Source organism: Seriola aureovittata, chromosome 17 (genome assembly GCF_021018895.1).
Source record: "Seriola aureovittata isolate HTS-2021-v1 ecotype China chromosome 17, ASM2101889v1, whole genome shotgun sequence".
Classification (NCBI taxonomy): domain Eukaryota; kingdom Metazoa; phylum Chordata; class Actinopteri; order Carangiformes; family Carangidae; genus Seriola; species Seriola aureovittata.
The window spans coordinates 4,427,329-4,454,088 of record NC_079380.1 but is presented as its reverse complement, the minus strand read 5'-3'; the positions used below and the strand labels follow the sequence as shown (position 1 = coordinate 4,454,088).

General features: G+C 43.9%; 1 protein-coding gene and 1 long non-coding RNA gene across 2 annotated transcripts in view; one reads left to right on the top strand and one right to left on the bottom strand.

Annotated features, from left to right (window-relative positions):
• The window catches only part of LOC130185495 (RNA binding protein fox-1 homolog 3-like), a 365,601-nt gene that overhangs the window by 152,317 nt on the left and 186,524 nt on the right, over positions 1-26,760 (top strand). The window lies entirely within an intron of this gene.
• On the bottom strand, positions 25,668-26,077 carry LOC130185499 (uncharacterized). Its single transcript, XR_008830164.1, has 2 exons — positions 26,000-26,077; positions 25,668-25,863 (listed from the first exon to the last, which is right to left on the bottom strand). It is a non-coding gene; the product is annotated as an uncharacterized LOC130185499 (long non-coding RNA).

Here is a 26,760-nt window from a genome sequence, read left to right as displayed (position 1 = left end):
TCTCATGATCGGGCCAGGGTTGGGTGCTGCGGGGGCGGCGGCAACAACAAGCCTCTCATTTCTATCAGCGCTTGTACCGAGAAAATAAGAGGCTGTCATCCAAGAACAGTACAACCATGCGTGTGTACAATATGATCAGTTATGGTGATAATAAGTCATGATGGATTCTCATAATGACTCCACTGGCTTTGCCGCCGCGCACACATCATCACCTTTTCCTTCCACACTCATTTGTGAGCACGTCGAGGCCAGCTCGGCCTGCTGGTTGCCAAATGGAGCTAACCCGAAGCCAGCCAGCGCTGAGTCTCCTGTCTCCTGTGGCTCTGGAGGGGAAGCCATCTTCTGAGGCCAAGGCAACGTCTCCTCGACAGATCCCGCTCCTCTGTCACTCGGCAGGCACGAGTGTGTTTGTGTCAGTGTGCTGGTCTTCCTCTGCGCCTGTATTGGCTCACTGCTGGACTTTTATTATGAGTCAGATCTGATCCGGGCCGTGTGCCCCACACCTAATGTGATAAAGGAAAATACAGTCTGTTTGACAGAATATTTATTGATAGTGAAGTAATTCTTTAGTTGAATGGCAGCAGAAACAAATAGATGTATAACAACACATCCTCTGGCTCCAGCTTCTCAAATGTGAGGATTAGCTGCTTTTTTTTTTTTTTTTATCCTATTATAAATTGAATTGAGCTTGGACTATGGGAAACTGTGATGGACATTTTTTAAACGTGGGCTGATTAAACACCAACTGAAAACAAAAATAAATGAATTACAGGCCTGTTTAGTGATTAATATTGCGAGGGGAAGTTCTTAGTTCAAGATAAGATAAACTGATCCCATATCAGGAAATTATAGGAAAAGGTGGTTCCACTTGGTGTTGACCTCACAGCCTTTAACATGGGAAGGAGACAGGATAACCGCCACACTACAGTACCCAATAAATAACATGATCCCTGACAACTGCACCACCGGGGGAACTGAAGTAATTTACTGAGTGGAATCTGAAAGTGATGCTAATATTATTAGTATCAGCAGTGGTAGTTAGAATATTGTTTTTATTAATGTCAAAGCCGCAGTCATTATTTTTCACAACCAGCTATAACAGATGCACACCCCCAAACATGTTTTCAACTTATAAATTTGTGATGACGAACATGTTAGCAAACTGTTGCTGTTTGCTGTGAACAGCTGCCTGCTGTTGCGGGAGAACGAGCTGGATGAAAGCGGGGAGACTGAACCGTAGACTGAATACCAAAACTATGAGTTAGAAGAGGCTGAAAGGTGTCGTTAGTGCTTCGGTGTTAGTTCCTTTACTATTGAGTGAGGATTTTCTCTGTGTCCTGAGACGGCCCAACTTCTGTATCGGAGGCTTTTCCATACTGACAAAAATAGAAATCTGGAGGAAGTATTGAACACACTTCTTGGATTTCTTTCTTTTCTTTTTTTTTTTTTTTGAGCTTGTATTGGATGTCGGTGTGTAACTTTGCACCTACATGTTCTTCTTTTTCTCTGCCTTGTGTTTGTATCAGCAAAATATTTTGTCATGCGAGTGTGTCCACTCTGTTTTTGGGACACCTGCCACAGTCTTCCCACATCCTTTTGTGCTTTGCTGCTGGAGCTGAGTGGGTTTATCTGAGGGGCAGTATGGTCCTGAAGGGTGGGGTGGGGTGGGGGGGTGGGGGGGTGGCTGTGGTGTTGGCAGGCGCAGAGGCCTGATCCCTGGCTTCTCTCTTTCTTTAGAGCTGGGGCCTTGGCTGTCGTTACCGGAAGTAGCAGCAGGAGGATGGCAGCGCGCTGTAATACCCGACAGTGTGTTGGTGTTGTATTTGTGATATAAATACAGGAGCTACCTGTGTAGCTGTGTGTTTTTATATCAGATGTGAGCGCTTCCTTCATGTTTACATTCAGATTTATTATGAATGTCATTTAAATGTGTACATCCAAGCAGACCTTATGCATGCCTGTGCATGTTTTTCCTGACTGAGGTTGTGTGTGTGTGTGTGTGTGTGTGTGTGTGTGTGTGTGTGTGTGTGTGTGTGTGTGTGTGTGTGTGTGTGTGTGTGTGTGTGTGTGTGTGTGTGTGCGTGCGCATGTGTGCCAGCGGGTGCAGCTTGCAGCTCAGTGTGTTTATATATTCCTGCTCTCAGTGTGCGTCCGGCACTGCGGCACTGCGCCCGGCTTCACCTGAGGCCAAGGAATGTCCTCTCTTCCTCCGCCTCCTCCCAGTGTCCCTCACACTCCTCGCCCACGTCCTCAGCGGGGCAGCGGGCGCCTCCGCACAGCCCGGGCCAAGCAGACCTGCCGGGCATCTGGGTCGATTGAACCCGTCTACACTCACCTGGACCTGGACAAGGTCAGGAAATTGGGAAAGAATACATAACTGCAAAATGCTCAAGCCTGGGGCAAGGAAGAGCAGAGGCAGCATGAACCCGGCAGACCTTCTGTTCCTGCTCAAAATGAACTGCAGAGGAATTCCACTGTACAGTGAGAGCAGGCTGAGAAAACTCGACACTTTTTCCAATAATTCAATGATCAGGAGGTTACAGTGAAAACAAAACGAAAGCTAAAAAATGTAATTCAGCCAAGGTCAGTAAAAGTAGATGAGCTGCTTGATCCAATACGTGTTTCCTTCGCCCAAAACATGGCGAGTCTTCTCGCAGTGTTCGGGGCTGCTGTGGGAATGAGTGAACTGGGGGTTATTCGGAGGATTTTCATGCTGTGCTGCACACCAAATAGGCAGAACTGCAGTCAGTCAGAGCAGGCAGAGAAATTCAGAACTAACCCCGGGATCACTCAGTGTCTATGGCAAAAAAGCCCGATCTCTCCTTCACCGCCCTGTGTTCTCACACAGCAGACAGCATAGCTTTGTCTCGTCAATCCCACACTCCCAGAATTCAAACTAATAAAAGCCCAGCCCACGAGTGTCTGACTCCGTCAGGATGCAAGCTACAAGAGATTTGCTTCACTTCAGCGCCTTTGAAACGGGTTTTCCCTCATCACCATTGTCTGTTTGACTTTTAAAGACAATACTCCCGAGGAACATGGGCATGGCATATTCCGAGCTTTACTGGTAGACAGAACAGAGGAGGATTGTGGGTATCACAGTAGACCCCGGTCTCTGACGTGGAGCCACTCAGCTCGTCTAATGCCAGTAGAGTTTACACTCACCGTCGGAATGGGCCTGAACTACTTTTCATGCAGCGTAATTCCCTGGATATTTCCGAGGCCTCGATTCCTCTCACAAGCTCATTCTCTTACTGTCACCACCCCCTCGCCCCCCTCTCCCCTCCCTCTGCCCCCTCTTCCTTACCCTCATTTTTATCACCGTCGTTAAACTGGACCTCCTCGCCCCCCGACAGCGGTTTTTATAGTCCTTGAAGTTATTAAACATGTATAATTACTTTTAGTCAGTTCTGCCGTGGGGAGATGAAGAGAGAGTGCAGAGGGAAAGGATGGAGATGGAGGGAGGGGGGTAGCAGAGACAAATAGAGTTGGATTTTGTGTGCTCGTATATCCTCATTCTTCATAGAGAGAGTGGGAGCACTCCGTGTGTGTGTGTGTGCGCGGGTGCGTGTGTGTGTGTGTTTGCCCTCCTGCTTCATCCTGCTCATATTTCTTTTATTGGCTGTGTGGCGTTGCTTTCGGACAGCCCGGGGCAGCCACAGGAACAGCAGGTGCGGCCTCTGTGTGCTACTGTATTAGAGGGTATAAAGGAACGGACTGCCCAGGAGTGAAGTGCATGCTGGGAGCCAATCCGAACAGCTGCACAACGGCCACCGGGGCTCCTATTGTTTAGAACGGTGTTCATCTCCTATTCATTATTCACAGACCGGCTGTGTTTGCGAGCAGTCTAATTTAATCTTTTTATTTTTTATTTATTTATTTATATTTTTTTTTCCTGTTTCCAGGCCTTTTGAGCAGCAGACAGGAGTGTTAAGGTCAAGCTCCAGTAGGGGGCACTCACCCCGTCGTGTGGGCTGACAATTGATTTAGGTCATCCGGTGAAGGACGTACAGTAGGAAGTAGGTGTGGGTTTGTGTGACATTTCGGACATGGCTTCTCACTGCGTCCGCCTCCTATGAGTGCGTGCACGCTAAATATAAACCAGGAGACAGCTCTCTGCTTCTCAGGAGGATTTAACTCCTGTTTAACCGGCTGAATCTGTTTCCTCTGCAGGGTTCAGCGTGGCGACATGATGACTCTCCTCCATTGAGGAGGGTTGCAGGGGCTGATGGGTATTGGCAGGCAGAAGGGGGTGGGTTGGGGTGGGGTGGGGTGGTTGTGGGGTGGGTTGGGTTGGTTTGGCGGGGGCTTTGGAAGGGGGGGGGCACGCTGGGTGGTTTGCTGCAGTTTTCAGAAGAGGTCGGCTGAGGACAGAGGAGTGGCGCGCGGCCGTTGCATTTCTGTCTGCACAGGGACATCTGGTGGACACGGGCGGGACTGCGGCGCGGCGTTGAGACAAAAACCTGAACATTGCTCTGTCTCTCTGTGAATGTTCGTTTTCACAGCAGGCGTTCGGAGTCTGACGAGTTGTCGACTTTAAAACATGGATAAAAGAGTTTGACCATATGCAGCTGTGAAAATACATTTAAACATAACTATATAACTTATGAAACACTTGTTAGAAATTAGAAGAAAAAAAAGATTCTCAGTGATGTCATGATCAGATCTTTGGATTGAGCTGAAAAACATGGATCTCATTTTATGTGCAGCTGTGTGTGAGTGTGCTGCTCTGATTGACTGGCCTCTCCTCACTGTGCTGCTCTGTTGTCAGTCTGGACCAGTAGATGGCAGCAGTGCTCTGGATTTGCTTTTACTGTAAACCAAAAACCCCTGAGCAGCTTTTGGTATGTGAAGGAATGAAGTATTTATTATTTATCAGATTGTTTTACTTGCATGGTTGTGTTTGAGTTTTTTATTTTTTTTAATTGAACATAATGCTCAGTTTGTGTGATTTCATATAGCAAAGGAAATGCTGATGAAATAATGAGATTATCACATATCCTTCCTTATTTATCTCCTTCCCATATAAATTCGGAGCATAAACAGCAGCTTGTCAGCAGGAAATTACTCAGAGTCGTTAACATGTACTGAGTTGGGTCGAGACAAAACCTATGTATTGTTTGTATTTAGGTACTGTGTGCTCTATGGACCAAATGAGCCTTTCATAAATCAGCCTACTATTATTATTATTAATTACAGTAAGTTATATTAGACCATTATGAAATAGAGAACTGCACTGTTTGGACACAAAATATACTAAGATCTCCACAGTGATAGGAACACACACACAGCTTGATACAAACGAAGAAACTTCTAAACAAAATAAAAATCCCATTTTCACCTTCACCTTTTCCATAAATATAGAAAAGTAGATTATATTGAGTGCACTAGGGCTGCTGTTAATTTCATAATCCATTTGTCTGCCTGTTGTTTCCTTGATTAAATGTCAGAAAACACTGAAAAACACTGAGCCTTAGGTGGCATCCTCACATTGCCTGTATAGTCTACTACTAAAATATATTAAATTTATTATCCTCTATGTCTAATGAAACCAACAAATTGATGATGAAAATGATCGCAGACGAACCTTTTAACAACACTTCTTTAAAACCCAATCTAGCTGCCAGTGTGTTGCTGTACTGTAAATACAACGCTGCAGCAGGAAAGGAGAGAATTCATTCATCTGTAATTATCGGTGGCGTTCTGATGTCAGGTGCTCAGCACATGCAGGGATCCAGGCCTCCTCCTCCACCACCACCACCAACACCAACTCCAGCAGCAGCAGCAGCAGCAGTCAGGGAGTGAAGTGGGAAAGCCTTCCTGTGAACGTATCAGCAGCTCTCTGCCAGCTGCCTGTCTGGAATAAACAAACACAGGCTTATTTGTTGCAGGCGGAAATAAGCAGAATCAAACTCTATGCTGCTTATTAAAAAGCTCCCCTAATCTTTCGCAGAGCACACATTGCTCTGAGATAAAGACCACCAAATTAATTACCGGTTAATTATCACTTCTCACACTGCTCGTTCGAAAGAGGACAATGGAGTCTTTTTCCCTCCTCTTTTCGGTCCTGCTCCTCCCCCGTACATAGGTCCCCCCCCCACCACCACCACCACCACCCCCCCTCTTCCATGGCTTGATAAAGTGTTTATTTATTCCTACAGTATATTTGGCACACACAACCTTTTCCCAGCTACCTCTGGAGCATCTGCACTTGAGCATGCTGGGAGAGAAAGGGGAAAATATGATTTGAATGCAAATCAGCGATATAAACACAGACAAGCAACAACATGTTGTGTTGATTATGGAATGATATTCAAATACAGAATATTCAAGAAGGGGGAGAGAAAAAAAAAATCCTCAACAGGGGTGAGTAATCACTTCAGTGAAACTGTCAATGAGTAAAAGGAGAGGAGGAACATTTACAGTAAATAGGGAGATGACTATACTTATCTATTTGTCCTTCCACAAGGCAACATGATTAAAATGTAATGTTTAAATTATGGAAATGTTTGATCATGCATTGTTCTTTTTTTTTTCTCTTTGAAGGTCTGTGACTAAAAGCAGCTGCTTTCAGTCTGGCAGGTCTTGGATGAGAATGAATAGTGCTCCGTGCCTTTTTGGCTCTTTACACCAGAAAAACTCAATTCAGGCTCATTGAGAAGGGTGACAAGATACTGTAGTTTAAAGTCAGATGATCTTCTCTCTTTTTTTTATTTTATTTTACTTTTTTTTTTACTGCTGCGAAAAGCCCTAAACCAACAATGAATTTATCCCACTAACAAATGTTGTCTGTGTTTGATATTTGTTATTCCTCAGTGCCAGAGCTCTATTGTTGTCCAAAAACTATTAAAAACTCATCAGTGATACACACTGTTGCACTGGTGACATGCTCCTTCATTACCATGAGCACACACACTGCACACACACACACACACACACACACACACACACACACATATACTGCGGTGTATTTTGACTGAATCCCACACACACATACACACACACACACACCATCCTGCTGCCAGACAGACTCACTACAGCTGAAAATCCCCAACACATGCACTGTTTCCTCCTGTTCGACAAACTGTTGTTAAAAACGACATTGGCCAGCTCTTTTATGAAATTACTGTTCTTTTTTTTTTTTTTCCTTTTTTAATGAAACTCTATATTTGTAAGCTTTGTTTAAAGATTCCATCCTCCGTAGGAACCAGTCAGGAAGGATTCAGAGACGGGGTGACACATTGTTGGTTTTGGTCATTTCATGGGTTTGTTATCAGTTTTCTCTCTCAAAAAAAAAAAAAAGAAAAAAAGAAAATCCAAAGCTGTCCTCATTTGCCGGGAGTTGGCCTCTGGTCAGCTCGGCCTGCAGACTGCACAGTCACACTGTTGTGGCTCAGGTTATATAGCACTTTCTTCAAATAGAAACTGGACTCCCGCTGACAAGAATGCATGAAATTTTACTCAGTCGTCTGATCTGGTCCAAAATGCCCCTCACTGTAAACCTAATAACTCCCTTTTGATGGTGCTGCTATCTATTGCTGCCACAAAGTTTGGAAAACACATCTATATTTTTTAATGTTTTAAATCTGCCATATGTGCAACTGGGGTGCAGTTTTCCTCTGGGTGTATGAGGAGAACGCTTTGTGTTCTGGTTTCTCATAGAAAATTAAAAGATCATCACTCACTTTTCATAATCTGTGTCACGGATCTCACCTGCTCTGAGGACACTACAGCCGCCGCCACCGCCACTCTCACCCATAAAGAGATTATAAGGCTTTGGAGTAACTATGAGAATTAGTGTCTCACTATAAATTTGGCCAGCACTGCTTGCTTTGCCTTTCTAAGTTTCTAAGTTTATCTGCAAAAGTGAAACTTGGATGAACGTGTGCCTCATGCCAAAGACTCAGGGACGACTGAGAAGATTTTATTTATCTGCATCAATATGTTATTTTCAGGGGCCTCTCTATCAGTCCATCATTCAAGGCAAAATTTATTGAACATGCAAGAGTGTTGGCAGAGAATATTTCCAGGTGGACATGAATTTTATTATAAGTCGACACGAGGAAAAAGGCGGCCTTTTGCTGCTCGTGTTCAATTAATGCGGCGGCGAGAGCGCCGTTGTCTCTCGTCTGGTAGATTGCCTCGGAGATCCGGCGGCTTTTTTTTTTTTCGTTTTGCCTTTTACCACTTCAATCCGACAGATAATGACAAATCAGTGAAGGGGTCAGAGGTCGCATCAAACATGGCGTCGTACGAACAGGAGCTAATTAAGTTGATCTCTGAGTACTCGAGTCAGTTTCTCCTCGACGTTAAAACAATCAGAAGCAGATCAGAGCAGCGATCAGGTGGGAGTCATGTGGGACATCCTGATAGGTATGAAGTGTAGTTATGATTGTTGTGTTGTTTTGCCTGCTGCTCTGCAGTGTCTCAGTGATTATTTTGGATATGCTAATAACGCATCATTTATCTGTTTGTTTGTTTGATGTCTATTTTCTAATCTGATCTACCCACCTTCATTAGATTAAGAGTAGAACATTAAAGGTAGAAAACAAGACTAGATGTGATATAGTTTGTGGTAAGACTTTTATTGACTAACAAAACATTTTTACACTTTTCAGTTCTGTTTGACGGACTCCGAAAGGATAGAAAAGTCATACATGTTGCCAACTGTTGCATTTACATCTATTATTAGTACCTAGTAGTAGTTCACAAGCGATTTACGTTTTAGTGATGTGTTATTTAAAGACTGTGTGTTTTTTGTAACTGCTTCACTTCCTCCATTGAACCATTAAATGAAACATCTTTTTTTTTTGTTAACTTTTGTTACTGGTAGCACTATATTCACTCAAATTTCCAAAACAACATTCAGTTTGATGTTGAAACATTCACAACAATTAAGTTATGACCTTTAAGCCGCTTCATGAGAAAGAGAAGAAAACACTGTCATTGCAGCCTTACTGTGTCAGACCATGACAATGAATCCTGGGTGGAGCAACTATATTGATGCTAATACATCTAATGTATGAATCCGTGCTGGTTTAGGTGAAGCTCAAGGCAAAAGTGTATGTGAACCCAAACAGATTTTTATTTCATCCTCTTTTTTCCCTCCTAACCAAACAGCTAAGCCGAACCCAGCTGCCTTATGGCTGCTAGCAGTACATGCTAAGTTTCAAATTCCCTCCTTGGTGGTGCCGTTACCCCCACCGGTGGCTTCCGGTGTCAAAGACTCCACTTTGCTTCAAAGCTGGCGGCAAACAGTCGACGCCCGTACCCAGCAGCCTCCAGGTGTGCGTTTGTAGAGCTGTATGAATCAGAGGAGGCTGCAGACCTGCTCGACAAAACCTTTTCTTTTGCAAACTGTAAAAGAGTAAATGGTGACCCCGGCGCTTTAATGCGGGCTGCCCTCCACATAAAGAGTCAGTAAACAGAGGTAGCGGTGTGTTTGGCTGCTCAGTGCAGAGCAGGTACATGGACATGATGATAAGAGCGGGGACGCCGAGGAGACCCAGCACAAATGAAAGGCTAAGTAAGGCAGGCAGGCGATCTTGTCATCACATTAGCCCGGCCTCATTGTAATTGTGAGGCTGCTGCTGTCAGCCCCGGTGCAGCACAGAGCTCCGAGTCAGAGCTGGAGCCAGCGCCCTGGATAAAGTGCTCCGCCGACTGGAGATAATTGAAAATCCAAAAAGACTCTGGCTAATTTGATTACGCCAGGCAATCGCTGAATTGTTCCCATTATTAAAGGGATTTGATTATGACATGAAGTCAAGTAATTATTGGTGCCGCAACTGCAGGAGCTGTCCCTTCTGATGAGGGCCACTGCTGGAGGGGAACAATGGGCCCCGTGTGTGTGCAGGGTTTCTGACAGGAGCGAGCGTGAAGGTAATTTATGATCAAAAGAAATTAAAGAAAAACAAAATCACTGACTGTCAGTCATAATAGTCCTTTAATCTCACCTCATTTTACCAAAGTGATCGCTCTGATCTAACAGGAAGTAAAGCTGTTGATACACTGATTGTTGAAATTACATGAAATATTCACACTTTCAGCTCCAAGAGGATGTGAAATATCTGAACTGAAATACCCAGAAATACTGGCTCCTGTTGACTGTTGTCCCAAAAGATGAAAAAAAAAGGATTTAATCAGATGTTAGTGATCATGCTATAGAGCTTTTTTTTTTTTTTTTTTTTTTTTATCAACGTGACTTTGTGACACGTGGTCATTGCACTCGTCAAATCAGATGTTCCCCTGCTGCCAAGGTTCAACACAACGATTTTGGGAGAAGTGATGCAAAAAATGGAACATAGTCGCAATTAGAGCGATGACCAGCTGTGAGATAAACTTATGTTTATTAAATTTTATTTTTTTTTAACTGCAGCACAATGAGCTAAAAAAAACAAAAAAACCTAAAAATAAATAAAACTACTCAGCTCGATGTATATTACGTTTGTGAAGGCAGCAGTGTGGCTCTGCAAGCTGCTTTTTAATGGATTTCTGAGAACAGTGGGCACAGAGGCAAACCTGCAGCCAAACAGTCTGCCGTGCAGATTCTGAAATACATCGTCAGGTTTCGACTTCTCCCAGGTTTCAACGGCAGCATGAGTAGGGAGAGAGAGAGAGAGAGAGAGAGAGCAAACGACAGAGAGAGAGAGAGAGAGAGAGAGAGAGAGAGAAAGTCAAATTGCAGCAGTTTTAGCCTTTCACTTTTGATTCATCACTCCGTGAGGACGAGGCGGCCCCACCGACAGCGGAGTATAATTTGGGCAAATAGAGTGAAACTACAGCATCTCACTTAGGGGACTGGGGGGGGGGGTTGGGGAGCTCTTCTCTGTTTCTTGCCCCACTTAAGTGATTTCGGCTGATGGGATGGGTGTGTTTGTGTGGTGCAGCCTTTGGCTCAACGGCAGCTCATCTGCGTTCGCTTGTGCAGGATCTCTCCAAGCGGGGACAGGTGAATAAAGGAAAGTTCAATAGTTCGATATGCTCATCATTCTCACCCCCCCCCCCCCCCCCCCCCCGATCTGCCCGCTGATTTAAATATCAGCTGAATTCACTGAACACTCCCATTAAGGCCAGAGACAAGTTGTGTGTAATGTATGCCCCCTCATGCAGCTCCCTCATATTTGCCACACACTCCGCCTCTTCTCTGCCTTTGGGCGCTAAATTCATATGAGGGATTAAGAATCCTTTGTCACCGGACCCCATTGACATTTGAGTGAGCATTAGTGAAATTATAACTGCATCTGGACAATATCCAGCCACGTTTTTGCTCCTGATGTGATGATGGGCTAAAGGGTGGGGGTGGGAGGGTGGGTGGGGAGGTGATGTAGCCGCACCGTGTGACCAGAAGGGAGCAGTCTTGTGCCTGGGAGTGTGTGTGTGTGTGTGTGTGTGTCTGAGTGTGTGCCTGTGTGTGTGGTTTTCGGTGTGTGTTCGTGAGTCTGTGTCTGCGCTGTACAGTACGTACACTCATGCACACACGGGGGGTATGCAGAGACGGGAGTGTGGAAGTGTGAAAGAGTGATTTTGTCCCCTTTGTATCTCGGCGAGCAGCGCCCTTAGTTCTGCTTGGATGGAGGTATGAAGAGTCACAGTGGGGGGAAAAGGCGCAGCTCTCTTTAAGGCAGGCTTTACCCACTCGAGTGTCCCCATTTGAGACACAGTGCCCAGCTTATCCCCCCCAAAAGCACCTTTGACTAGGCCAGCTTCAGTCTACTCCTCCTTTAGGAAAAAAAAAAAAAAAAAAAGAAGTGTTCACCCCACCCTGTAGGAGTGTGGGCAACCAGGCCGACAGAGATGACTCATCCTCAGCCTCCCTTCCCTCATCTCTTCCTCCTCTATCTCTCTCTTTTAACCAAATTTGAAAGTGAGTGTGTTTGTAATTCACCTCTGCGCTTGAATAAAGCCGCGCTCCTATCCGAAATGAGCTTTATACACTGTAGATGTGCGATGGCTGTTTGTGCCCCCTCGTCCTTAGTGGCAGCAATAGAACACGAGTGGTTTGAGGTTTATTTATTTATGCCTTTCAGGCTCTCTTTTCCTCTTCATTTTGGGGCTAAGAAATGGCAAGCAAGTGCCGCTGAGGCTGCAGAGATTAGGTTAGCATTGATTGCTTTATTGGTGTGGTTGGATTGTTTCGTATCTGGGAACATCTGATGTAAGCACGGACATTTGTCTTGTCTGCTGCTGTCCATGCTTCATCGAAAGATCATTCATTTCTCTCAGTGCCCGGGATTTATTGGTAATATAGAAATAGAGAGAGCAAATGCTTTTTGTTATGTGCCCTGTGTTTCTTTAAATGATGAATGCAGATATAGGTCCAATCTTCGGCCCTGCCATTATCGCTCTCATTGGAGCTGTTGCTAGTAATGTTCCAATTTTAATCAACACCTAATTACATCCAATAATGCACATGTAGCTAATCGGCAATTGTAATTACTACGTAGTCCGGCCTGAGAAGTATGGATCTGACTTGCTTATTGGGAGTTCTGCTGCTGCGGACTTTTGGATGAACAGCAGCATTGATCATAAAAGTCAATCATGACACACATTATAGTAACTTTTTTATGAGGGCTCTGCAGTGTTATGCAATTTCTCCTCCTCCAGTTTGATGCCCCTTCCTTTATTTATTGTGCTGAGCTGGTGTTATCCCTTCTAGACCTCATTGTGGATGTGTTTGAGCGTGTCAATACTATACTCTTTTGGCATCAACCATCAATACTCCACCCATTAAAATGTGGAATTGCTTAACGCAACACAGTAAGATGCATTTCTCTGTATGGAGACGCGTATTTGCAAATAGCCCGCTGATCAATGGTCTTTTACTGCCTTCTGAAACCATTGTCTGCAAAACAATTGGAAATCTTTGGGAGAGTATAGTGGGGGCAGCGTGAGAGGAGCTGGAAGAGGCGAAGCATCCCAGCACAGCAGCGAATTAATTACCCTTGTGAAGAATGAAGGTCTGTGAGATTTGCTTTTTGGGCCATTATCAAGTGACACTGCAAACGATTGTTTGTCCCACTCTGGGTAATGTAGCCCAAACAATGGCTGGCCCAGGCCATCATATGGATCATTAGCAGCTCGCCGTGGGACCCCGTCCTACGAAGTTGCCCTTCCGGGGGGCTTAGGGGTGGCTGGGTGCTCTCCTTCTTTCCTTCTACCAGGGGACAGACAGCTGACAGCCCACACGAGAAGACGGGCCACCGGCTGCCGCTCATTAGGAATGGATGCACTCGAGTTGGGTCATCAGAGCAAATCCCAGCGGGCGAGAACGCGGCTATCGCTGTAGCTGTTAGACTGCTGAGGGACACCAAAGCTCATGAAGATACCACAGAGACAGGATGGTGCCCTCAAGTCCAAATAATAAACGCCAATAGTGTGGTTTTTTTTTTGGTTGTTTTTTTTTTTTTTTTAGTGGATGCATTTTGCTGCTGGGTTTCTACCAAAGAGTTTAAAATAATGAATAGCTCATAAAAGGGAAATTCCTCACTCTTAAACAGATGCTGTTAGACACCATCAATCTTTGGCGTTCAATGCATTTCAAGCCTCTCATTCATTTCAAACAAATCCCAGAGGAGGAGACGCACCGACGTTTCCCTCTCCGTCAAAAACAGTCACATGGCTTTGACATGCAGCAAGGTAGACAACGCACAAGTGCTGGGGCGTGTCCAGGAGTGTGTATCGCCCTCTGTCAAAAAATAATGGCTAGTATTATGAGCCACTGTATGCTCTGCTAATCTGAATGAGACACTGGTGACTATTACCGTTAAACATCAGTGCAGACTTGGTCTTAGCTGCAGCTGTTTGATTCCACAGGACTAATGACAAAACCAGGCGGTGACTGTATCTGGATATTTAAATAGCTGTGTGTATTATCGGTCCGTTTTCATCGTCTGAGTTGTGTTTATCGTCATGACTCTGCTTTTGTAATGCAACTGTCATTCCCTTAACATAGAGATATTAGTATTATTGAGAAACTTTCCTGCTTTAAGGCCGACTAATTGAAAATCGGACTGAAACCAAAACCAATGTTCCTCGCTGGATACGTTAAAAAACAAATCTGACTATAACCCCTTTTTTTTTTACAGCGCCGCGAGGAGTATTTGCGACATAAAGTCAAGTGGCTTAATGTAGTCATCAGCATGTGGATCAACATCCAGATGTTTGTGTCTGCAGCATAACCTTAATTTTGGCTTCTTCTTTGTGAGGAAACTGATTACATTCTTTTACAAACAAGCAAAGATAACAAATGGCGCAATTTGAGGCCTTTCTGCCCACGAGGTTGTATCAGCACTAAAACAAACAAGCTAACGAAATAAATAAATAAACGCGTAAAATGGTTTTTACCTTGAACCCGTGGTCCAATTTGTTTGTCCAAACAGACATATAATTTAATTCCAGTGCATGTTTTGAATGTAGTGTGCATTGCAAGAGAAACACATTTCCCCAGCGAAATGGGAAAAAGCACAAACAAAATTGGCAAGGTGCTGATGGATTTTATGTACAGAGGATGCATAATGCCCCGTGTCAAAAAAGCAAAGTGAAATTTCCTGTTAAATATGCAAAATCCCGGCTGTCTATTGAATGATAATGGCTCGGCACCTTGTCGCTGGGTTGCTGACTCCGTTGGCTGCGCTTCAAAGGCCTGTTGACTAACTTTGAAAAGACCTTGTGTTTCCTGACTCTGGGCTTTCTAAGATTGGACAAATGCAGCAGAGAGAGGGGCTGTACGAGTGCCAGTCACGGCTTCCCCGAGACGCCGGAGGGATGTCAGCCTTTGAAGTGATAAAGACCCACTGTTTCTCAAGACAGCCGTCTCAATATGGCCGAGCTCTGTGATGCGCTCATGTTTTTAAAAAATTGACCGTGTCGCTTTTTGCGCGCCGTGCCTTTCTTTTGGGGGTTGGGGTGGGGGTGGGGTCACATGTTGCACAAGTTAAGACTCTTTACAATTTTCTGTGCAGTCGGTGTATCTGAGTTCTTGCATGCTTGTGCTGTACACTTTATGGCCATAAGTATGTGGACATGGTGTTGCCTTGTTTTTCATGGTTTGGGCTGGGTGCTTTGGTTCCAATGAAGGGAAATCTTAAAGCTACAGCATACAATCATATCTTAGACAACAGCGTGCTGTCAGCTTTGTGCCAGCTGTTTGAGGACGGCCCTTTCCAGTTTTGACATGACGGTGCACAAAGTCAGGTCCATAAAGAAATGTTTTTTTATCCAGCTTTGTGTGGAGGAATTTAACTGTCCTGCAAAGACTAATGACTTCATCCCTGTCAAACCATAGCTGGATTAACCTGTTGCAGGGCAAAAACCTGCTGTTGAGCCCCCACCAAAGCCCCCACCCATCTCAAGTCCTCTGTGTGTTGCATATACCTCGTTGCCTCTGACTTCCCATCAAATGCAGTGTGCAGGTTTTTCCATGTGTGAATTGTCGTGCAGAACTTTATTTAGTTTTGAAACCCAGCACAAGACATGACCACAAGAAGAAGTAATAACACAGGTTAAGTTAACAGCTGATATTGTGCTTTAGTGCTAGAAATGTTCTACATTACTTACAAATTAGTGGTAGATATGCAGTAAATCTGATGATTTTCGTTCTGGCACAATGGGGGAAGTTGCCCACTTCGCCCTGCTGGTAAATCAGCCTTGCATCCGACACCTTTGGGCTGAACTGGATCTCCGTGTGTGAGCCAAGCCTCATCCCTCCACATCGCTGAAGCTCTAGTGGCTGAACGGGAGCAAATCCCTGCAGCCAGGTTCCAAAGTCTGGTTGAAATCCTGAAACCAGAAGAGTGTTGGATGTTAGCATAGCCACATGGTGAATAATCTCTATGGTTTTCAAGACGAAAGTATGTGGACATAACAATCACTATATAGTGTTGTCCACATACTTTTGGCCATATTTTTGTTGCTAGTTAGTGTCATTCTTCATCATCACCGTGATCTTACCACATCTACATTTCACTGAGCCCGGCCTGCACGGTGCGCTCGCCGGTTGTTATGCCACATGTGTAAAGGCTTAATAAATGGTGTGTGGAGCTCCACTCCATGAAAAATGGGCTGCTCCTTGTAATCAATGCAGGAGCAACGTGAATCCGGCTGGCCATTATTCCGTCGGCCTAATCATTTGAAGAACCCGAGACAAACTACCACCTGTGCTCTGAGCATTGATCATGTGTAGGTATTCTATTAAATCTAATAATACACTTTCTTTTGGCTAAATCACCCCGCACATTTCAATACCAAATGACTTCTGTTCATTCTATTAAAGTGGAACTACTCTCAATTATGTTTCATAGTCCTATTGTCTGATACTAATGAAGATGAAACACTTTCATTTTTCCACTTAATTAGTTCATATTTAACAAAGGTGCTGTGCCATCAGACTCCAAGGAAGGAGCGCTTTTTCTTTAAACCCCACCCCCACCCCCACCCCCCCCACCCACTCCTTCTTCTTCGCCTCCATTGGCATTGAAAATAATCCTTTTACTTTCATCCTTCTATAGAAATTGTGTCTCTGTGTTTTTCTTTTTTTTTTTTTTCCTTCTTCTTTTTTTTTTTTTTTAATTTCGAAACCATTTTAATTGAATTCCTCAAAAGGATCCACCTGATCCTCGGTGCGTTTTTTTGTTGAATGAGCTTATGCGTTGTGAATGTACTGATACTCCAGGTCCCGTTGGCAGGCAGTGCCAAGGACAGCTAATTGAAGGTGAATTGATAATGCCCCAGCTGTCTGTGTGTTGCAGCCTCATAGCCGGTCTGCTGTGCGCGTCTTTGATAAGTAATTCATCTGTTTGGCCTGGCAGCGCTGCCTTGTTGCTTTCATGTCACTCTCTCCGTTTCTATATATGTGTGTGTGTGTGTGTGTGTGTGTGTGTGTGTGTGTGTGTGCGTGTGTGTGTGCGTGCGTGTGTCTGTGTGTGTGTGCGTGCATATGTGAAGCCTTGGATGCTCCCTCCCCCAGGCAATGTGTCTGTAGTCATGGTCAACAGGGGGTGAATCCTCTGCTCTCTCTGCTCTTGCACTTTGGGTCTGTGGGTGGTGTTAGAGTACTCCATCTTTCTCTCCCAGGCTTCACTCTAATTGGATCACTCTCCCAACTTGCCCCCCCCTTCCCAAAAAAAAAAAAAAACTCCACTGCAAGTCAGCCACCTATCCTGTCCTTCTCCAAACTTCGTCTTCACAAAACAATCCAGAAGTGATGCTGAGACACCGACTGATGTGACACCCAGAGGCGCGGCTGACCAGGGTGCTCCCGAGCTTCTCGCAAACCACCTCCTGTTGCTTTAAAGCCACCGTCTCTCCAACCCCCACACCCCCCCGCACCCCCACTCGGCCCTCTTCGCACAGACGCACTTCACTTCCATCAAACCGCCCCACCCCTGCTTTTTCTTTTTTTTTGCGGCACGATTCATTAACATGTTTCAGGTGGACATGGCGGGGCCACGGAGCGGCATCTGAATCAATGCCCTCGCCTCCCAATCTGCCCTTTATCATGTTAATATGATTTCCATTGATGGAACGCTTTTTCAAAATGGCGCCCCTCTATGGTTTTACATATTGACTTTTTAATTCATGGCCCTCAGTGCCGCATCACTCTTGTTGTGCCGCCGCTGCAAGAATGCTCCCAGATCAGAGACGGATGTTGCTTGAGTGTGGAATTGACTTCAGGGCAGTGTTTTTTTATTTTCTTTTTCTTTTTTTTCTTCTTCTTCTTCTTCTTCTTCTTACTTCATGCGACTGTTTGAGCGTGCGTGAGTGAGTGAGTGTTTGTGTGTGTCTCCAGCTCCACCCATTCCTCTGTCTGTCTCCCTGATGGTGTGTGTGTGTATTCTCTCGTTAGGCTCGAACTTAAAAAAAAAAAAACTCCACTTCAGTTTCATGTCACTGGGGCAATGGGTAAGTTTCCTCTTCGCTAATGTTCTCACCAAAATACAGCCCGGCCTCAATAGTAATAATGTTTACAGCTCCTCCCAATAGCCAGCGGAGAATTGTCTGAACCTGTAACAAAGCTGTAACAGGAAATAGAGAGTTTAATGCCCCATAGAGTTACACTGTACCAGCAGTAAAACAGATACAGTATTTTATATTAAATATTATGAAGACTGAAGGGTGTCTGTCTCATTGTGGCTCCCTTCTGAAGAGTTCTCAGACCTGTTTGTGAGAGGATTAAAAGGTTCTTTGTGTGTTTTAATTAAAACCAAGTTTCTTCACTGGCTCTCAAATTTCTGCAATATCAAAGATAATAAAGAGATCCCGTCAAGAGGAGTCTGAGTTTTCTCATGAGTTTTTTTTTTTTTTTTTTTTTTTTAAATAGGTCACAGGATCTCGCAGCTTCTTTCAAAACTTCACTGCGTTCGTTTTTCAGTCGTGTCTGTACACAAAACTAAAGATTTTGTACGTGGTCCTAAGAAAAACAACATTAACAAGCGTTAACAAGGGACAAACATGGAGAGGACTTTGGAAAATCTTTACTGAGTTCTGAAAAACTGAATATATAAACTGGAATAATAACGGAGTAGGAATTTGGTTGCGTTTTGAAGAGATTGGAAAGGTCTGGATAGAGAATACAGAATCCAATCACAAAGACTTGACGTCTAATGTCATGTTCAGCTCAAGGCCCAAGTGGCTTGCTGCTGCCCCACATGTTGAAGTGCGCCTGAGCAGGACTCCGAACCCACAACCACTTCCAGATGTGGGTTTGCAGACAAAAGCATAGAGTGCCAAAATAGAATTGCGGTCGAAATAGCGTAACGGCCCGACAGTTGTGCCTTTAGCAGACATCAGAGAGCTGCAGTGAACTCCATCACCACCAACTGTGAGCAACAGTTGCCTGCTCATATATGAACAATTAAATGAAAGTAAAATCATTGTCAGTGCACCAACGTTTGATGTGCAGCGACTCAATCATCCAATCGCGTCCATGTGTCGGATCATAAAACGTTTCAATTACAGCAGCGCCAGCCGCCAGCCAATCACTTTGTCTTTGCTTTGGCTGTTGACACTGAGATTCAGCCATGTACGTCTGGGGTTCCTCAGTGGAGAGCCTCACAGATCTATGTTGAGCTCACTGATTAATGGCTCTTCTCTCCATTTCAAACGACAAGCTGCCAGGGACTTTGGTTTTAAATTGTGCAATTAGTGATCTGGCATGCTTTGCTTGGCTTCAGTCAGACTCAAATCCCAGTCCAGGGCCTCACCGAAGCGCAGTCGACAACACATACTCCAGGAGCATTTGTCAGACAAATTCATCTGAGCCTCCACTTCCACTTTGCTCTCTGAGCACACTAACCTCCCTCAAATGTCAGCCAGAGTATTTACTGTCTCACCGGTGGGTAAACAGTGGTGATCTGGGTTAGGTAGCACCAGATTTACAGTGATTCTTCTCTATCAGAGCAGATAATCATTCACTCTTTGTTTTTTTGCTGTTTTTTTTTTTTTTTTTTAATATATATATATACAGATGCACAAAACGATGTTGAGTATGTGCTGCCCTCTGCCAAATGTTAAAATACTCTTCACATTCACTCTATTAAAAGAGATCTACTTCCCTGCAGTCATAAATTATAAATATATTTACATGTACAATATCCACCTACGACTGCTATAATAAATCTACATAATCTTGTTGGGTTTACTGCAGCAAATATATGAATTAGGTTACTCATTTTAGGTTGTAAAACTACAAACCAGCCACCTCTTGATCATTATGTTGGCTCAAAAATGAAAACTGGCTTATATAACATAATTATCACTGTACTATATAAATAACCTAAGCTTGATAATATTGGGAACAGCTTAGATAATAGCCTTAATATTTAATTTCCCCTTTGAAGTCGTGGCTGGGTACATTAAAAGTTCAAGAAGAATATGGTAAAACTTGTCATCACCACCAAGATTCATTTGAACATGTATTTTTAATAGACTCTTGTAGGAGTCGAATTTCCACAGCTCTGAGAACTGCTTTCATTTCAGCAGTAGTTTGTTTCATGTCTAAAGCCGAGCATCAGGAGTCTAGCATCTGACCAGCTGGGATTTAATGTGCCTTGCTGATAGATGAAAAACTTGCTAAGTTGCAGAAAAAATATTCTGAATTATAAGTACCTTTCCCCCTCTTCCTCCTCCTCCTCCTCCTCCCCTTGCATCCAGAAGTACAGCTGGATACTAAATATCATTTTTCTGGATGGCGGAAACGACAGTCATCTGCAGAAATGGCATTATCCCCCGTTTATCACTCGCTGTATTTGCTGCGGTAATTAACTTTTTAATGCTGGGAGTTTTGATATCTATTACAAATTAGCACTATTTATTTATTTATTTATTTATCTTCATTTTTTTTTTTGTGCGTCTCATCTGGGACACAACGAACACGAGACGTTAGACACATTAGGATGCAAATTTCCCTCTGCAGCTTTTGTTCTGTGTCAGTGACAACTGTTTGGATGGTTGCAGCGAGCAGTAGCAGCCAAACATGATGTTCGAAACATCCATCCACAGCAGATCCAAATACCTGCGGTGAGAAGGAATGAAACTGTAGAAATCGGGGGCCTACAGTGGATGTCCCAGTTTTCAAATCTATGAGGGTGATTTTACTGATGATCACTCCCCTCCCTCGGGTGCTGGAGCTGTAAATGTTAACAACACAGAGATTTTAGTCTCTGGCACAGACTGAAACTCCATCTCTCTGCCTATAGATGTTTCTGCTGTTTAATATGCTTGAACCCATCCCATGCATCCAAAGTAACTCAGTTCACTTCAGTACTGATTTGAGGTACTTGTACTTTTTCAGTGTTATACTTTTACTCCGCTGTGTTTCTGAGGGAAATAATGTACATTTTACTCCACTATATCCATCTGACAGCATTCTTAATAAATACTTTAGAAATCAAGATTTAACATATATATAAAAGAGTGTCTATAATCACAATACATGTGATTCCATATTTTCCTCTTCTCCTGTGTTTTATTTGAAGTGTTGATCCATAAGAAGATATATTTGTGGTTTAAGAACCAAAAACCATCAGAACCATCAACAATCAGAAGAGAGGAGGCTCTGAGTCTCCCTTCTGATTGGCTGACTGTTTCCTGAGTGATCAAATAAAAATATAGCAGATTTCAGGTAAACACTCAGAGAAACCAAATCATGCAAGGCTGGATGGTGGGTCCAGGTGGCTTCGGACATGAATGAGAGCGGTGTGCATTGTTGTGACATCACAAAGTTCCAGAAGTCCTGACAGCTGGTTTTAAGGCTCAGTGTCTGAATACAGGCTGTGTGCATTTCTCTGTGGACTGAGGCTTTGATACTTTCACAGTATTAATATAGAACCTAGACCTGCTTTATAATCAAACAACACAAACATTTACCTTTATACTATATGGGACCTTTAATTGAACCCATTTTTTGTTTCTGTCCCTCTGGCTCTTTCTTACCTCTTGAGATAAGGTGCTACATGGAAGAAATTAACTTACACTGATCATATCCATTAATCAAGTAGCTCACAACACTCAGGCATTCATGTAGACCATGCCCATTGTGTGCTATGATTTAATATCCAGAGCTGGAGTTGTGGGTGATTGAGAAATGCCTGCGTGTTCCACACGGTCCCACCATGGTAGTTTGCTCTTCTCCCAAAGCAAACACAGCAATTACAGACGCTGTCAGTCACTGTCAGATGTGGCATCAGTGATCAATCCAGCCCATTGGACGCAGGACATTAGACATGAACATACATGCAGGGGGGAGTTAAATCCTCCCCCAGCTCCCCGGCCTGCTGTTCATTCAGCTTCCTCCGCTGGGATTGAATTGGGAATCCATTTTGTGTTGCAGGCTTCTGTTTCTCCTGCTATTTCTCAAGCGACATCTGTCCATTTCAACCCACAGAATCCTAACTGTTGCCCTTCACACGTAAAGATCCAACATTTAACACTTTTACTATCAAAACAAAAATCCCCTTGTGTTTCTGGCCATTCTTGTTTGCTGTTTTTCATGTTTTTTTTTTTTTTCTCTTTAACTGGACAAATGCAGTATTTCTCTACATCCAGTTTCTTTGGTTTTCTGACATATCACAAAACCTCTCTCGTGGCCATCTGCAATCCTTTTCAGCACTACCTTGCATTTTGGTCCATCGCCATACACCAATATACTCAAATGTCAAGCACTTTTAATCCACATTAGTGGCATCTTTAAGTGTAGTGAATTTTGTCACTTTTAGTGTGCATGCGCTGCATACTGAGAGCCTCACATCGTGCCTACACCTAAGGCGTAGCATGAGCAGCGCATTAGCAGCAGCAGGAGCAGCTTCAGTTTGTCTGTCTGTGTCTACACAGGATGCGTTCAGGCGCAGTATCGAGTGTAGGTCACCCGCATTTTGGCGGCGCTCAGAGCCCAACACACAATCACTGTCGACAATCTGTGGAAGAAAATAGACTTAAAGCGTGAAAGCACTCTTCAGGTCACGTTTACAAGCATTTAGCATTTGAGTGAAACGCGGTCCGTGTGGACAGCTGGATCGATTACAGTAGGAGCGTATTGCGTTTACTGCACTGCTGAAACACTTCCTGTGTCGACACAGCATTACAACTACAATGAAGTATTGAACTGAGACACACCCTCACCCTTTTGAGTAATGGATGGAACTGCAAACACACACAGGATAAACTTCACTCATTAATATTTTCATCTTTTCATTGAAAAAGAGGTATTAGAGAATGTATTGCAGGACTGTTGTCTTAGACTGCATCATTTACTGTAGCTAAGTAAGTAATGAAGTATATTCATTTATTCATTTATTTACCTATCTTGAAAATATATATGTATATATATATGAAATATGTTTGTGTGTGTGTGGTATGGAAATGTTTTTAATGAAGTGTAGGGTTGAGAGTCAGTGTACAGGCATTACTCTTTTAAGCAACCTATTTCTGCCAGAAAGTAGGGGTGGGTCTTGGGGGGACACTAACACTGCCGCTCGACCCCCTGATGTTGTCAACACACCCATGCATGATGGGATTGGTAGGAAATCAATAGCTGAAATAGGAGTAAAAGAGACAAGTGGGTAGAGCAGAGGCATAAATGACAACACATGATCGCAAAATAACTCCTGGGACACCCTGAACATCACAGATGGATGGACTTAAGAGTATCTGAGGCTGGAGTTTTTCCTCTAAGTGCACAGTTATCATGGTGCCAGACCTCTGAGGGGGGGAAAAAAAAAAAAACATAATAGTCCCATTCTTAACTTTATTTCATCGTAGCGTCTGTGCATGTGCATCATGCGCCCCCGTCGCCCTCGCACAGCACAACAGATAAAGATCTATAACTACGATTGCCAGTCTGGAGGGAACCTGGGGGGGGGGGGGGGGGGGGCTTTGTTAGGCTACGGGTCTCCGCTTGCATGGCTGCACTGCTGCGCTCCTGCATGGGTAAAGAAACAGCTATACACACTGACCTCAGAGCTGTTGTTTAATCACCAGGGCATTTTAATGGCTTGTCAGAGTAATGAAATATGGTTGGAGGCTACCTGGTGCAAACATTACGATAAATCCCTCTCACACAAGCCTACGCAGGGCTTAATGGTTATAAATCATCACTTTGGGGAGAGAAAAATGACAGCTATTAAAATAATGAATGGGATGATTAATTTTTCACATTAAAGATTAAAAGCTATGAGAGGTATCATCAGATATTTGAGCCGCTGTAAACGTTTGAAAGTGAGAGCTTATTTTCCGCACTTTATGACGCCCTCCGTTTCTTCACTGTCATCCAAGTTTCTGCCCCTTTTTTTAACATTTTTTTTTTCTTCCTCTTCTTCTTCTTCTTCTTCTCTTTCACCGTGTGCCGGCTGGGTGCGCCTGCCGACACAGGCATTCCTTACACCTAATTTGTGCTCTTGTAAAAGTGCTCTGAGGAAAAGCCTTGAAGAACACTCATTGCTTGAGGCAGTACAGGACCCTCTCAGCCTCTCTGCAGGGGCTCCTCAAGGCTCTCACCGACATTATTTCATACCTCTAAAGCTGTCATACCTATAGCCTTTCACAAGAAGAATAAGAAGAGCTGGCCAGAGGTAGTTTGCTCTGTTTTTTTGTTGTTTTTTTTTTGTTTTTTTTTCCTCGGCTGTTCTTGTCAGTTTCCCCAGCTACATCTGTTCTGCTGCTAGTGAGAGCTGATTAGTCAACTTTCTGCTTGGAAATGCATGTCGAACAAAGACAGTATATAATAACACATGCTCACTGAGCTGGCATAAATCCCCATGTATAGAGAAACCATGACAAGCGCTCTCTCTTCGTCAGATGGCTCCCAGGAGAAGGTGTGTTATTGCACATACATTCCTAATTCAGCTCTCACTTCCAGGGGACTCGCCCTGTTGTTCAGACATATATCACCCAAATTGCAAGGCAAAAGATTAGAGAGGAGAAGCATAATTAGAACATTAATAACCATACATGTTAGGGAACATAAGTAATTGAGTTTTTTATGATGAATGGGAATGTAAACAAAAGGCAGGAGAGTGAGAGGTTCAATTAGAATTTCCAAGCAGGGCTCTGTCTCAGCAGAGAAGTGAATGTAGGCTTCTCCCACTGTTGCCCAATTATTTCTGTGTTCCCAGGCAATGATAGTATTGCTTGTCCATCTGCAGCCTTCAAAGGGATATTCAAATCATCTCATTGAAGCAACGGCTCCATTTGTTGGCAGAGAATAAATTGTTGGCTGGAAAAATTTTTATCCGCTCAGAGCAAAGCCAGGTATTTGTGCAGCTAAAGTTATTTACAAAGTGGTGGGAAATTTAAACGACTCCTCTGGCGTTTCCGCGTGCCTCTTTTTTTTTTTTTCTTCTTCTTCTTTGATTTCTGTCTATTTGTGTGTATGTGTGTGTGTGTGTGTGTGTGTGTGTGTGTGTGTTTTTCCTGTTTTCATTTCACATGCTGTCACTGGAGACGCTCGTGATGGCCGCCCACACCTCCTTCATGTTCTTCCAGCTCTTTTTTGCCGTCTGCTAATGATCCAGGGACACCAAATAAAGGGCCACTGAATCAAAATGGCCACCTTAGCTGCCCACTTATATCTCAACCCTCCCCTCTCGAATCAATTCTGACATTTCATTCTGCCCTTATAGAAGGTAATGGTGCATTCAGAGGCTGTTACCGATAATGTTGAAGCGGTATTGGTTGGTTTCTTTGGATAGACGTACTGTAACCTCTGCTGTAGGATGGCCTCGGCTCCTCTCCTCCTCTTCGCTGTACCTTCTTCTATCGTGTTGTTTTCCCTCTCAGACTGAGACGTTGGTATTTACCGGCTCAAATATCTCTTTTGGCACAAGTGGGAGCAGCGTTTTTCATTTTCTGTTAACAAGTAACCAACCAGTGTTTGTATTTTCCTCCCACTCTTGTGTTCACACAACATGAAGTGAAAACACCCTTTTAAGTCAGCTAGTCAATATGCTGTTTCTAATATATTATTTACTGCCTATGGGCTGTATATCAGAATGCACTAAACAACTGTTTCAGTTTTGCAGTCATAATCATGTAGAGAGAAATCAGAGCCAGATGTCTGGCCCTCATTTTACAGCATTTATGTTTTCCTCTGAGTTTATGTAAAATTCATCCTTCCCTGTTTTATTTATTCCCCCGTTTTCACAGCCTCAACAATTAGTCAATTCCCAATCAACAAGAGAAAAGAAATTGCTTTTAATTACTTTTGATAAATGACAAATTGTGTTGGCATGGCTCCCTGCAAATGCTTAATCAGGTGCGGGGCGGGGTAGAGAGGCGGGTACCGGGAGAAGGGATTTCTGCTGGGATGAAATCAATGCGCTTTCTCCGCGGTTCACCGGCTGGGCTTCTGGGCAACAGCCAACCCGGAGCCTGCGAAGATACACAAGTCAGCAGAAAAGCCACCCGCTGCATGAGAACAGCCACACACCAGGGCATAAACATGCTGTAGTGCTTGAAGGTCCATGCTGTGAAACAACCACATATGTTGGTTGCAGTGTTCACTCACCAGATTAAATACAAACACATGCGTGTTTGTCGTGTCTTCTTGTTGCAGTGAGGTTGTCAGGTCTGGTACCACTTTGCCTGTACATAGACAAAAACTTTTGCTCACCAGTTACATCTGGTGGCTAAAGCTAGCTGGAGATGCTACACTAAAATGTTGGCTGAATGGATAAAGTGTTTTCAAGAAGTAGTCCTAGCATGTAACTCCTGGAATTCCGGATTCACACACAGCCTCCAGGACGTAGCCAAATGCTGCACTTTGAAGTCCAACACTGACAAAAGCCTCCCACCTGCCCACCTTCTATATGTTACCTTCAGATAAATGAAAGCATCACAACGTTAGATGTTGTTACAAATTCAATTGAGTACTGTGTGACAAAGTTCAGCTTCAAGGCTAAACGACTCGGCTGCTGCTGATGCCAGATCTCACGCAAGACCCACTGCCCTCAAAAAAACTCAGCTTACACGCTGAACTGCAGCTCTGTACACCGAAGAGACCGACTGGGTGTTTCCGGGCTCCATGGATTTGTTTATGTGCAATAGTAAAGACAGTTAACTCTACGCTTGTTAGCCTGTTAGCCTGCGGAAATCACTCCTGGTTCCTGCCGCCTGTGGGCTTTGGAGAAAAGTCACTACGCAGCTTTTGGTGCCTGTTAGTGTTGATCATTGTTTTGCATTTTGATTCAAATACTTCCATCAACTCAAGGTTATATTTTATCTCTGCTACTGTCATGATACAGGATATATATATAAGCTGATAGAAGT